We start from the raw sequence: 12,601 nt of genomic DNA on the forward strand, positions 1-12,601 counted from the left end.
CACGAGGGGCGGGGCCTGCGCGCGAGTTCCGCGCATAGCTCTGCGCCCGCTGTGCGGTCCCCAGGGGCGGAGCTGGCACGGCGGGCTCAGCGCTTAGCTCTGCGCTGGCCAAGCAGGCCCGGGGGGGGGCGGGGCCGGCACGGTGGGCGAGGGGCTTAGCTCTTTGCGGGCTTCGCTCTTCGCTTGCCACACCGGCCTTCACTCACTGCACCTGCCCAGGGCCAGTGGGCTTCGTTCCATTGCTTGGTGCCTACATATGCAAATTAGCCATCTTTGTTGGCGGTTAATTTGCATATCGCCCTGATTAGCCATTGGGGAGCGTAGCGAAGGTACGGCTAATTACCCTTTTTGTCTTTTATTAGATAGGATGTATAGAACCTGGCCATGTGGCCTGGTTGGTTAGAGCAGTGGTTGCCAACCTTTTGGGCCTCACGGACCACCGGTTGGTGACCTCTGGGTTAGAGCACTGTCCTGTACCCAAAAAAGGTTGCAATTTCGATCCCCAGTCAGGGTGCTTATGGGGAGACAACCAACCAATGTTTCTCTGTCACATCAATGTTTCTCTCTCTCCTCCCTCCCTCTTTCTAAAATCGGTGAAGATTAAAGGGAAAAAATTATATAGTTTAAGCTTAGAAAAACCATGAAGAAATGTAATGTGAGGAGGTAGAAAAATTCATTTTGTTAGTTTTAAATGTATTAATGATTGAATGAAATAGTAATGGTGTTCTTAGCATTTAAAATGAGCTCAGGGTCTGGATTCATGGCGTTCTAGAAATCATAAATATTATGTAAATGAAATTGTGTCCCTGTAGGTAATTTGAGAAACTCACACTATTACAAATGTTACACTTTCAAAGGAGGAACCTTCAGCTGGTGAATTCTGGAAACTAAAAGACCAAGATTACTGATTCTTAGATACAGTTCAGAATAGTTGCTGTTGTTGTTGTTGTTATTCCTCACCAGAAGATATATCATAGATTTTTAGAGAGAGTGGAAGGGAGGGAGAGAAAGAAACTTTGCATCGATGGGTTGCCTACTGCATATACCCGGACCGGAGCTGGAGATCGAGCCTGCAACTGAGATATGTGCCCTTGACCAGAACTGAACCCAGAACCCTTCAGTCTGTGGGCTCTATCCACTGAGCCAAACCGGCTAGGGCTAGAACACAGCTTTTAAAGAGTAATTTATGAGCAATGAAAAGAAAAGTAATGATATTCAGATAGCTACATTGGTTCAGCACGTGATTCGGTCTCCTAAGGTGTCAGATACTCTTTGCAGGAGCGCCGGAGTTTCCTCTCTGACCCACGTGGTGCTTGTGTCTTGAGTCTGTGGTGTTGGTGTCCAGTGAATGCCTCCAATAGCTTAGCCTTGCCAGGAAGCGAGCCAGAGACACTTTTGCCTGCTTCAGGTGGCACCATGTTGCTGAGATGGTTCAATTTACTTCAGCAGACACTCAGGAGGTGACTCCACAGGGCCGGGAGGCGCCTACACAAACCCTGAGGAAAAGATGAGGCAGAAAGAGTGTTAGTCCACAGAGGACCAGCAGAGGAATGGCTTGGTGTGGAAAACTGTGGGTTTTTTAAAAGTTTATTGTGTGTTAATATAATGAGAGTTTGGGTGAGGATTAGGGTTACTGAACATAGGTTTACTTATGCTTTGACATTTGTGACTATTAGCAATTGTGTTCTGTGGAACATTAAAAAAATTGTACTATGAGAAAGTATATTTCTAGAAATTGGTTAATAAATTTACCAATCTAAAGAATACTGGTATCACAGACAATTCGCAATTCCTTATGAAGAGATCAAAATTCTGCCACCCTGATGCCAATTTTTGGAATATTGATTTTAAGCTATTTATCAAGAAAAAAGGCTCAGAAAGAACCTTTGACTCCTCTCCCTTTTCTTCCTGCCCAAATACTCTTCTCTTTCTCTGTTGCCATCTAGTGTACATCTAAGGAATAGCACCTATCTACAAAGCTACTAGTATATCTGCTCATATCACTTTGCATGGATCCTTGAAGGCCCCAGGGCACCTAATATCATTCCTAGTTCAGAATGTTTGTATACCCATGTTTTCTTCCTGTCTTTGAACCTCTCCTGCATGTGAGTCTCTGATTCTCTCATGTATGTGAGATTCCCATACATATGTATGCCTTAAATTTGGTTAATTTCTATTGCTAATCTGTGTCATGTTATTTGCTTATTAGACCAGAAAAGAACCGTGAGTTTAAAGGGAAGTTTGTTTCTCCCCCACATAAGCAAGTAATCATATATTTTATAGAATATAAATTTTGGAAGTACATCTACACCCTGTTCTGAAGTAAAATTTAACAATTTATCTAAAAAAGTAACATGTTTGGGGCTGAATGATTTTATCAATGAAATATGGAACAACCTACTAATTTAGGTTCTAGATGTAAAACTTTTATTTACCATTCCAAAAGTGAGAGTAAAGATGACCAAAGATTTACATTTTGCATGTTGATTTTTAAAAACATATTATTTCTTACACAATGTAATTTGACTGACAGGTTCAAATTTCCTTTTGGCTAATACAAAGTGAGCTACTCAGCAAATCATCATGCACTATATGGGTGATTTAATTTTAGTATAAAGATATTTATGTAGAAAGTAAAAAAACAACAACAACCCTAAATACTAATTTTATGTGGTTTTTATGAAGTCTCCTTAGCATGAACCATTTCAGTAGATTAATGAAGTCAAAAGTCAATTTGCAGTAGGCTGAAGAAGTAAAGATGTGCAAACTGAAATTATATGCTTCTCTTTTACCAAGTACCACTGAGAGAGTGGAGGAAGCTGTGCTAGAATCTAAAGGAAGCCTGCAGAGACAGGAAGGGGTGGGGGAGGACTGAAGGGAGAAAGGAAGGGAGGGAGGGATGGAGGGATGGAGGGAGGGAAGTACATAAGTTCAAAGGGAAGGGAGAAATTGGTGGGATGTGAAGCCAATTGCTGAGGCTTGCAAAGTAAATGCAAGGAGAAGAAATGTCAACAGCAAGAGCCTCGCTTTTGCTTCAACCCAGAACTATTTGTATTTTTAAAATTTGATTGTTAACCATTTGAAAGGGACCATGTTCTTTTCACATTGTATAACCTACTAAATCCAAGGGTCTCTCCTTCCTGAAGTTACAGTAGAGAAGTCAGCTGGGGCTGTGGGCATCACCAGGCTCTACTGGAGCCAGGGGGTTCATTTCCAAGTTGCTGACAAGAGGCTGACTCAGGTCTTTGCCATGGGGCCTTTCCATAGGGTTGCCAAGTGTCCCTAGCACGGCATCTGGTTTCCCCCAGAACAAGTGGGCCAAGAGAAAGAAGCCAAAGTTATAATGTCTTCTATGACCCAGAGAGATGTCAATTAAGGAATTGAATATCTGAATATAAAGTTCAGGAGAACAGCTGGGGAGGAAATAGAAATTTGTTTAAAAGTATGAGAATAGATGAAATCACCCAAGGAATGAGTACAGATATAAGAGGCGATGGTTTTGGACTGAGCCCTGGGGAGCTCCAACATTGAGAAGACAGAGAGAAAAGGGAAACTAGCAAAAGAGACTGAGAAGGAGTAACGATAAGATAAAATAAAAAGTATGCTGTCCTAGGAGAAATAAAAATGTATATTAAAGGGAAGGAGTGATTCATCAACTATATCTTGGACTGCAGCTAAGTCAGGTAAAACGAGGACTGAGAATGGACCATGGAATTAGGAAGGTGCATTAGTAACCTGGTCCATGTAGCTTCATGGGGCTCTGGAGACCAAAGCCTGAGAAGGGTGAGCTTACAGAGAACAGAAGAGGAAGAAAGGTCTATCCCTAACATTTGAGAAACCAGGGCATAAGTACAAAAGGAGGCTAATACACATTCTCATAATTTTAACTAGTAGTTAAGTCTTTAGTAAAGAAAATGAAGTTTCAGGAATTCCCATCATCTATTCAAGTTGTAGGTTTGATGAGAATAATTTTCTTGCTTATTTTGTTTTGATCAATAATTAATCATTAAATAAAAATTTATAATGTCCTATTTATGATTTTTATGTGGGTCCTGCTCAAAAGAAACTTTTGCTTTGTTTCTAGCTTTTAAAAATGTAAATAGACGGCCTTTTGCAAATTTTCTATTCTTTTCCCCCCAATTTTCATCTTTCCTGAGGGAAGTACTTATAAAGCAACACTATTTTTTCTTATTTTTATCCTATCTATTTTTATCACTGTTTTGACATACTCATCCCGAATGATTTAAAGAATTAAGAAGTAAATGTCATTGTTTTCAAAGTGTTCAAATATGGATATATTTCTATAAAAAATGTGAGTTAAAAATGTTTAAAAATTGAAAAATTATTCCTCATATATTTTCAAATATTTTTTCTCTTAAAATATTCAAAACTATTTCTTAAAATTAAGACATAATTATTAGTGGAATCAATTTTGAATAAAAATTCTTTTAAATTTAATTTTTTAAAATTTAATATTAAACACGTTAGAAAAATAACACCATCCCCAATTTCAACCTTTAAGCCATCTAGTGATATCTTTTTTTTTAAAATATATTTTATTGATTTTTTTACAGAGAGGAAGGGAGAGGGAGAGGAATAGCGAGTTAGAAACATCGATGAGAGAGAAACATCGATTCAGCTGCCTCTTGCACGCCCCCTACTGGGGATGCGCCCGCAACCCAGGTACATGCCCTTGACCCGAATCGAACCTGGGACCCTTGAGTCCGCAGGCCGACGCTCTATCCGCTGCTGAGCCAAATCAGCTAGGGCCATCTAGTGATATCTTACTGAACATGAACATCATATCCAAACATAAATACATACAAATTTAAGAATAAAATGAATGTTCACTCCTGCAGAATATTCCTCAGCAACCATGTGTAATAACCTTGGAGAGCACTTCACTAACAAGTGAGGACCTCCACAACCACACAGGAGAACACACAGTGGAACAAGAAAATGACGGGACACTGTGGGCATCTACTGCATTCATGCCCTCTGACGGGAAGGACTGGATATGTTAATTTGTCACTCTCACCTAAGTGCTTCCTCTGCTCTTCCTTTTCCGTGTGAAGAACAAAACACACAACTTTCGCAGCAGTTTGTTTCAAGGACTTTGGGCAAGAGAAGTAGGGAAGTTTCTCTGGTGATCTGAAAAGAGACCTGGAGAGTGAGTGACTCTTTGTAACTGAATTTCATCACGCACTTTATCCCTCCCCTCCCCCACCAAAGGAGAGCAATAAAAAGGGTCAGAAACACCCCATTCTGTTTCAACAATAGTCTCTGTTATCTGCACACAATATCCAAGTAAGAGCTTTGGGACGCAGGACCTTGGGGACAAAGACTCTGATCTTCAGGTAGAGGGATGAAAGCACTATGATTAGTATCTGAAAATTATTGGGAGCATTGCATTTGATAGAGAATAAAGGGTACATAAAAGTCTTCCTAAACTTCCATCTCATTGTTTTTGCATGTGGGTGTTTTGCTTTTTTATTTTTTTAAAATATATTTTATTGATTCTTTACAGAGAGGAAGGGAGAGGGATAGAGAGTTAGAAACATCGATGAGAGAGAAACATTGACCAGCTGCCTCCTGCACACTCCCCACTGGGTATGTGCCTGCAACCAAGGTACATGACCTTGACCGGAATCGAACCTGGGACCCCTGAGTCCGCAGGCCGATGCTCTACCACTGAGCCAAACCGGTTAGGACTTTTTTTACTTTTAAGTTAAATTTATTGGGGTTGTTTAAAAAAAAAATCAAATGAAGGTCTAGCCTAAGATGGAAAATTTCCTCTAGTTTTGGCAGACAACTATTTTCTACCTAAAGACCTTTTTATTTTTTATTAAACCCTCTGTCTTATTTTCTTCAGTCTTAATTTCTTTTAGTTCCTATAGATGGATTAATTTATGTAATTGCAGCATATCTTCCATTAGTTTTTACAGAGGAAAGTTGTATAGTTTTGCACATATTCTGTTCTGTAGATATAATGCAGAATTTTCTAAACAGTTAATATCTAAAATTGTTTTTTTGAAAAAAAACAAACACAAAAACACACAAATCTCTTCCAAGCAGTTTTTTTAGTCAGTTTTCCATGCTTAATTCTATGAAAGGCTTAGTCCTCCACTGAGCGCATGAAAAAAGTGATCCCAGATGCAGCTTTTATTTCACTGCACGCAACCTGAAAATGAATATGCTCTTTCATTTGGGGACAAAATTCATTTATAAAGAAACAGAAAAATGCAATCTGAGGTCAAAAGCCTATTACAGTGCTAGCATGAAGGATAACTTCAGATCAGTTAATTCTACTGAAATACAGGGCTATATACTGTTTATTTGCTTGTGCATTCCTACATGAGAAGTGACATACACTTAAAATTTTATTGGAATATGAAGGGTATATGTAGAAGTGAGTAATGCTCAAAAGAGTACCAGGAAATTCAAAATTAATAAGCTAACAAGCTGAGGCAAAAGAAAAAAATTATCTCAGTAAGATATATAGTATCTCCTTAAAAATACAATTGGAATTTTAATATGCAATAGTCTCATTTTAAACATAATATTTTTTAAAAAGTTAATTAGTAAGAAAACAAACACTATTATCTCTGAGCTGGAAATTAATTTTTAAAGATTTGTATTTTAATTTCATCAACTTGTTTTTAAGGTAGAATCCTTGTATAGATTACATAATCCACGTATGTGATTTCATGGATGGACAGACAGGTTGAAAGAGATTTAGTGACATGTTAAGGTCAATCAGTAATTAGCTGGGAAAAGAAGTATGCTCTCCTAGCAGGTTAGATGGGATAAGTAGCTTCCAGATTTGAAATGTCTCTGACAGGGCTCAGTTCATTCTATCCCCAAATACGCCACATCGCATATTTCCATATTTTACACTGAGGAACCTGAGAAACTGCAGGTTGAAATAAATTTCTAGGCCCAAGATGCAGCCTCTCCAGCCTAGGATGCGAATCAAAACTGAAGCAACGTTCACGTCCCTGTAAAATTCAGTGATTCTCAACGTGTGGGTCGCGACCCCTAAAAATCCATCCTGCATATCAGATATTTACATTACGATTCGTAACAGTAGCAAAATTACAGTTAAGAAGTAGTAACGAAAATAATTTTATGGTTGGGGGTTGCCACAACATGAGGAACTGTATTAAAGGGTCGCGGCATCAGGAAGGTTGAGAACCATTATCTGCTTGGCCGGAAAGGCAGCCTATGCCCACTTCCTTAGGTATCAATGGATTTGTTTAAATATTTTACTTACAAACGGTATCGTACGCTTATAAATAATTCAAACAAAAGAAAAGCTTACGGTGCTGTTATTTCAAAACACTTTCCATTATGCAGCTTCATTTTCTCTTAAACGGTATCATATCCAGTTTTGCAGCCTTCTCAGGAAATTTTTCTCTCCATCTCAAATGTTGACTTTGATCAGGTGCTAGTTTTCAGTCAAACACATTGTTTTGGTGTTTGTAAAATAAATTCAGCCCCTTGCTAGGACTCCATCATTCTGACTTTATAAACAGTGATATGGGAAGTGAAATCTAGATTTCTGACATCACCAATGTCTCCAGCTATTCAATTTCCTCACCTTCTCTTACAAAAAAAATCATCAACAGGAAGAAGAAATAAGAACACAATTTGGACCCCTCAATCCATCAATGTTCTACCAAACATAAAGTTCTCTAGAAATTTCTTTCAGATTTCTTCTATGTGTTTAATTCTATAATAATCATCACTGGGATACAGAAATCAACCCAAGCCATTATGCTCAATTAATATTTGACAAAGGAGGCAAGAGCATATAATGGAGTCAAGAGAGTCTCTTCAATAAATGGTGTTGGGAAAATTGGACAGACACATGCAAAAAAATGAAACTAGACCACAACTTACACCATACACAAGAATAAACTCAAAATGAATGAAAGACTTAAATGTAAGTTGGGAAACCATAAAAATCCTAGAAGAAACCACAGGCAACAAAATCTCGACATCTCTCGTAGCAATATGTTTATGAATACATCTCTTAGGGCAAAGGAAATTAAGGAGAAAATAAACAAATGGAACTACATCAAAATAAAAAGTTTCTGCACAGCAAAAGAAACCATCAACAAAAGGAAAAGGAAGCCCACTGTATGGGAGAACATATTTGGCAATGAAACATTTGATAAAGGGATAATATCCAAAATATATAAGGAACTCTTACAGCTTAACAAAAGGAAGACAATCCAATTAAAAAATAGGCAGAAGACCTAAATAGACACTTCTCCAAAGTAAACATACAGATGGCCAAGAGGTATATGAAAAAATGCTCAAGGTCACTGATCATCAAAGAGATGCAAATTAAAACAACAATGAAGTATCACCTCACACCTGTCAGAATGGCTACCATCAACAAATCAGCAAATGACAAGTGCTGGTGAGGATGTGGAGAAAAGGGAACCCTAGTACACAGCTGGTGGGAATGCAGACTGGTGCAGCCATTATGGAAAACAGCATGGAGTTTCCTCAAAAAATTAAATATGGAACTGCCATTTGACCCAGTGATCCCACTTCTAGGAATATATCCTAAGAAACCCGAAATACCAATCAGAAAGAATGTATGAACCCCTATAGTGCATAGCAGCACAATTTACAATAGCTAAAATCTGGAAATAGCCCAAGTACCCATCAGTAGATGAGTGAATTAAAAAAAAAAAAAGCTATGGTATATTTATACCATGGAATACTATGCAGCAGTAAAGAAGAATCTCTTACCTTTTGAGACAGCATAGAGGGACCTAAAGAGTATCATGCTAAATAAAATAAGTCAAAGTAGCACATGATCTCACTCATATGTGGAATCTAATTAACAAAATAAACTGATGAACGGAGTGGATCCAGAGCCATGGAAGCATAGAACAGTGTGGAATCTGGGAAGGTGGGGAGGGTAGGGGAGGGTGGGTGGGTGGGAGGTAACAACCAAGGACCTAGTATGCATATATGCATAACCCACTGGCACAGACAATAGGGTGGTGAAGGCCTGGGGTGGGGGTGGGCTGGAAGGGGTCAATGAGGGGGGGGAGAGAAAGGGGGACATATGTAATACTTTCAACAATAAAGATTTATAAAAAGAAAATAAATCCTGCTAAATCACACACACACATCACTGGGATAGTGTTTCACAAAGGAAGGTAGATGGGCCACCTGCGTCAGAATCACCACAGCAGGATGGTAAAACTGTAGATGACCAACCTGGCCCCCCAACCTTCCAGTTCAGAGTGCCTTATGGTAGGGCTAGGACATGCATTTTTAACAGGCTCCTCCACGGGATTCTCACCCACACTGATTTTCAAGAACCACTGTGGTTTGGGAAGTCCTAGCTGCAGTCCTCACTAGCCCCTATGCCCTGCTCTAGATAGAGTGTGACAGCACTAATAAAATGGATCATATGATATCTATGGGATTCTTCCCTTACTCCTAGAAAAGGACAATAAACTTAAATTTGCAGTAAATGCAAATTTAATTTACCTAGAAAGAATGAAACTAGCACAGGTTTCTGCATTAAGTTCTCTCACTTTTTGTTTTACATCTATATAAATCAATAAACCTGGAAATTTCTTGTGCAATAAACAAATTCTGCTTCTTCACCTTTCCCCAGATAACAGAGTTCCCTTTAAATGTACTTAGACCAGCCCTAACCGGTTTGGCTCGGTGGATAGAGCGTCGGCCTGCGGACTGAAAGGTCCCAGGTTCGATTCTGGTCAAGGGCATGTACCTTGGTTGCGGGCACATCCCCAGTAGGAGGTGTGCAGGAGGCAGCTGATCGATGTCTCTCTCTCATCGATGTTTCTAACTCTCTATCCCTCTCCCTTCCCCCTCTGTAAAAAATCAATAAAATTAAGAAAAGTACTTAGACCAACCCTTGTCTAGTTGTGAACTGAATGCTATGTCTATAACAAATTACAGTCAACCTCTATTTCTTAGACATATTCACACAATACTAAATTAGAACTCTATTAAAAACAAAATAAGTTGCACAGTGTATTAGAAAGCCAGAAAGCTATGGAGAAAAACAAAACCAGAAAAAGGGAATGCCAGATAGGGGGCAGATTGCAATTTTATTTTATTTTTTATACTTTTTTTGAGAGATTGCAATTTTAAATATGGTAGCCAGGGAAGGCTCCACTGAGAATGTGACATTTGAGAAATAAAAATAAATGGAGTGAGAGTTTGAGGCATACAGATATTAAGGTTAGCGCTTTCCAGACAGAAGAAACAACAAATGCAAAAGCCCTGAGATCTGAATGTGTCGTGTGTTTGAAAAGCAGCACATCGTGTGGCTGAGCAGAGTGAGTAGGGCAGGAAGTAGTGGATGAGGCAAAGAGGTGGGGGAGAGGAGGCAGGAAGCTTATGGACCAGGGCAAGAACTTTAGCTTTTACTCTGAGGGAAACGGAGCCACTTGAGGGTTTTGAGCAGAGGAGCAACATGACCTCACACTCAAAAGCATCGCTCTGGTTACGTAAGAATCTTTTTTTGAGAAACAAAGGTGGAAATAGTAAAAACTGGTGGTGGTGGTGAGAGCAGTGAGAAAGAGCTGGATTGCTGCTGGGTCTTATATAAATTAGGAGAGAAAAGGAAGAGCTGAGGAGGACTCTAAGGTTCTGTGGCCTGAACAACCACAGGATGCTGTTATCAATGAAGAAGGTTCCACCTGGACATGTTACATTTGAGATGTGTGTTAGATATCCCAGTGGAGTTGAGTGCAGAGATTGCAAATGGAAAAAAAAAATGTTTGAAACACATTTAGATTTATCCAACTCACTAGTAAAATTATTTCCCAAAGACTGACCTCTTTATGAAGTAATTTTTAAGTAAATAAGCTCTGTAATATTCCACTAACAGAAAGTCTACCTTTAACAATACTAAAAATAGCTTACTTAACATTTACTTATTATATAATATTTACTACATGCCCTGTACTATTCTAATAGCCCTTTAAATAATTTGTGATTCCTTGAAATTAACTACCTGAAAGTCTTTGTAACTCGTTTTTTAGTGTCTCTATATGTTTCCCTGTAAACATACAGGGTAACTATATTTAGGCATGGGCCATGTATCAATGACAATTGTCACAGTAATGCTGCAAAATAAACATCCCACAAGGGAGAGTCTTAAAATAACCATTTATTGTTGCTCCTAAGCCTGTCAGCCAGCCAGGCAGTTCTAGTCTCAGGCAGTCACCTCTCGGCAACTCTGGGGATCCCGCCAGGTTGGGCTGATTCAAAATACCTGGGATGACGCAGCCCTGTTCCAGCTGCTCCCAGCCTCCAGGAGGCCAACCCAGGCTCGCTTACACTGATGGCAGGGTTTCAAGAGAGAAAAGAACGAAAGGCTTCTTGAGGTTTAGACTTGGGGCTTTTACACTATAATTTCCATCACGTCCATCGGCCAAAGCGACTTACTAGGTCATCCCAGATTCAAGGGGTGGGGAAATAGACCCCAATTTGTGATGCAAGAAGCTGCAAAGTCACATTGCAAGGGGAAATGGGCACAAGGTGAATAACTGGGCTTTTTTTGTGACTTATCTACCCTTTCGCGCGTTTTCATTTGCACTACTCTGAAACATTCTAATACAGGGTCAGTTCCCAAGTATTTCCAAGTATATATGAAACCTGCAACAAGAGAGACTACATTCTAGGCCATAAAACAGATCTTATCCAATGTACATTCTTAGACCCTGACAGACTAGAAATCAGTAAAGAGAAAGGTATCTGGAAAATCCTCAAATACATGGAAAGCGAACAACACATAGGCCCAAGAGGAAGGCTAAAGGGAAATTTTTAAATATTTTGAACGAAATAAAAATTAAAATAGCCTCTCTCTTATCCATGAGGGATATCCAAGACTCCCATTGGGGGCCTGGAGCTGGGGACAGTACTGAACCCTATACAAACACCGTGTTTTCCCCTAAGCATACATACCTATGATACAGTTTAATTTAAAATTAGGCAAAGAGACGAACAACAATAATAATACCATAGAACAATTTAAAAAAATTTTTTTTTAGAGATGGAGGGAGAGAGTAACATCCCTGTGAGAGAAATACATCCATCAAGTGCCACCCATACACACCCCAACCGGGATTAAACCCACCACCTTCCAGTAGCAGCGATGACGCCCCGAACAACCGAGCCACAGGGGGCAGGGCTAACATGGAACAATTTTAACAACATGTTATACTCAGGGTTACGTCAGTGTGGCCTCTCGCTCTCAAAATATCTTATTTCAGTAACTCACCTTCCCACGGAAGGGACCCACTCGGCCGCTTCTCGTGGTGTATCTGAGTCGCCGGAACCACTGCTCTTCCGCTTCGGGGCCATCACTGCACGTGGCCGGAGACGGGAGGGTGGACAGCGGGGAGACGGAGATGCCCACGCCCACGCCCACGCCGGGAGGATGGCGTTCAGGCAGCGTGGACACGCGGAGAGTGCTAGACATCTCGCGAGATTTCACTACGCCACGCAAAGCAGCGTGCAATTTCACTGAGTTATAAAAAGAACAAAGAGCCAGAACCGGTTTGGCTCAGTGGATAGAGAATCGGCCTGTGGA

The 12,601-nt window shown here is 39.9% G+C and overlaps 1 long non-coding RNA gene across 1 annotated transcript; it reads right to left on the reverse strand.

The window, feature by feature from the left end:
• Nucleotides 1–1,209: 1,209 nt before the first annotated feature.
• Nucleotides 1,210–12,384, reverse strand: LOC111823142. The gene is made up of 3 exons (XR_002826147.1): nt 12,290–12,384; nt 5,039–5,151; nt 1,210–1,496 (listed from the first exon to the last, which is right to left on the reverse strand). It is a non-coding gene; the product is annotated as an uncharacterized LOC111823142 (long non-coding RNA).
• Nucleotides 12,385–12,601: the final 217 nt, after the last annotated feature.

This window comes from Myotis lucifugus, unplaced genomic scaffold, assembly GCF_000147115.1.
Source record: "Myotis lucifugus unplaced genomic scaffold, Myoluc2.0 scaffold_5, whole genome shotgun sequence".
Taxonomy (NCBI): domain Eukaryota; kingdom Metazoa; phylum Chordata; class Mammalia; order Chiroptera; family Vespertilionidae; genus Myotis; species Myotis lucifugus.